Source organism: Centruroides sculpturatus, unplaced genomic scaffold, assembly GCF_000671375.1.
Source record: "Centruroides sculpturatus isolate CEXI.00-Female unplaced genomic scaffold, Cexi_2.0 scaffold28, whole genome shotgun sequence".
Classification (NCBI taxonomy): domain Eukaryota; kingdom Metazoa; phylum Arthropoda; class Arachnida; order Scorpiones; family Buthidae; genus Centruroides; species Centruroides sculpturatus.
In genome coordinates this window covers 139,795-141,993 of record NW_019384448.1, presented here as the reverse complement: position 1 = coordinate 141,993, position 2,199 = coordinate 139,795, and the positions used below count along the sequence as shown (strand labels likewise).

The following is a 2,199-nucleotide window of genomic DNA, read 5'->3' as shown; positions in this document are numbered from 1 at the left end:
ATTATTATTATTATTATTATTATTATTATTATTATTATTATCATCAACCCGTCTCGATTATATATTAGATGCAGCCTTGTAACAATAGTCGTCTCTACTACTTGGCGTTTAAGTTCATTACGGCGCGGTTTACAAAATAGTGTTGCCCATATCAAACTTGGAGAGTCATACAGTTGTTGCATAAAGCTTGCAAAAGAGTTCAAAAATTCAGAAAAGGCCGCTACTAATCTTATTGAATATGTCTCATATCTCGGGACCGACCAACCAAAAATTTCAGAACTTGGCAGAATTTTTTCTTTATACAGTTGTCCCTCTATAGTCCGACGTTTTTTAATCCGACATGCTCAGTAGTCCGACGCACCTCTCGTCAAGGTACCCGTCCCCGTTACGTGTCTGCTTGCACAGAAGCATGTCGCGATGTGAATCTCCCTATCCAATTCTTACTCGATGACACACATTTCGTGTGTTTTATGTGAGCAGTTCTGTTCGAACAGTTGGAGTAGAGAATATTGTAAGTTACTGCTAACTAAACAATGCGAAATATGTAATTATTTTTGGTAATCCGGACACTTTTGCTAATCTGACACACCTTTGGTCCCATACCTGTCGGATTATGAAGGGACAACTGTATTAAGGAGCATTTATTTTATGAAATTTTGATAGTTAAAATTTTACTCATCATTAGCATTTACTACTTTAAAAACTCACTGGTACTCCTAAAAATAATGGCATTTGCCTTCTTATAGAAATTAAAAATATAAAAATTATTTTAAAAATAAAATCTCGTAATAGATGGCGCCACATATAACTTTGTAAATTCTGAGTGCCGGGAAAGTCCAGCTAGAGTCTTTATCAGCTTTTAAGAAGAATTCTCAGTTGATAAATTTTTAATTTATTTAATTTAAAATATACGCTCTCCACCTCAAATACTAGTGTCTTGTCATACTTTTCCTGATAACAATTGAACTACAAACTAATTGAACTACAAACAAGACCATTTATAACTGTATTGATTAAATTTCTACTTTCCTGCCTATTATAGAATATGACAATAGGAAAAATAAATTTTGACTCCCTCTCCCGATATTTTTAATTTTAAGAGGCAGATTTGATAAGGTTAAGATTTGATAAGATAAGTGCCGTACTAGGCAGATGCAACATGCACAAGGTCCATTTGGAAGGAGCCCAAAATACATGTATTTGTTTTATTTTTTCCCAAACCTAATTAAGGGGCCTAAATGCAAATTCTTGCACAGGGCACAGGAATGGCTAGTTACAGCACTGGTTATACCGATCATCGCTGTAACTTCATTCTGAGGAAAATTTTTTAATTGACATCATGTGACTTTCGGTTTAGCCCGGAAGTTCATATATCAAGGCTTCATTTCACTAAACTTTCCATATCTGGTCTCGACTTTCTTATATCTAACATTATTCTCGAGATTATATACAGTATATCAATAGTAAAAAGGGTCTACATACAAATTTGAGTTTGGGAATTTGTTAAGTCCTTTTAGCAAACTCATTATGGGTTCGGCCAGGCTCACAATGGCACCAGTGTGGACATGGGAACCTATTCCGAGCTCATCCGATAACTCAACGACAGCAATACACGGGACATTCGATAAGTCATCTTAACGAAAGGCAGTTAACGAACCTTAGACAAATCGCTATTCTGTGCTCCACGTTAAGTGGGTTTCGCTACGGGTAGTCGGTCGAAACGCGTCTGGGTTCCACGCTATCGATAGCTATTACGTTTTAACCAATCACAGTTTAGTTAACATTGTATTTTTGTCACGTGACTGCAACCCGCCATTTTCTAAGCGAAAGCACGTGGTTTTAGCATTGTCGTGCACCAGCGCTAATGGATAGTTTTGTTTTAAAATGTCGAAGAAAGACCAACGAAGTCAGCGAACTACAAGTCACCAGTTCGAGATGCTCGTTAATTTTATGGAAGACAACCCTAAATTAATATCAGAGACGTTAGATGCTTCCTTTACTGTAAAAGATCGCCAGAAATTGTGGCAAGAAATAGCCGACCGTCTGAATTCCGATGGAGTCGGCTCACAAAAAAGACCCAGAAAGATGGCGAAAAGTAACTGATAGCTTTGAATTATGAGTATCATTTATATACAGTATATATAAAAATGAGTGTGTGTGTGTGTGTTCGTCCTTCATGCATTACCACACCGTTTATCC

General features: G+C 36.7%; 1 protein-coding gene across 2 annotated transcripts in view; it reads right to left on the bottom strand.

The window, feature by feature from the left end:
* LOC111620457 (beta-1,3-galactosyltransferase 1-like) overlaps positions 1-2,199 on the bottom strand; it is a 19,750-nt gene that overhangs the window by 3,077 nt on the left and 14,474 nt on the right. Inside the window, exon 1 of one of the 2 annotated variants that reach the window (XM_023362380.1) lies at positions 1,483-1,617. The exons of the other annotated variant lie outside the window; for it this stretch is intronic. The gene's annotated coding sequence lies outside the window, so the exon portion shown is untranslated. Of the gene's footprint in view, positions 1-1,482; positions 1,618-2,199 lie in introns of those variants that run through there. 2 annotated transcript variants of the gene reach the window in all.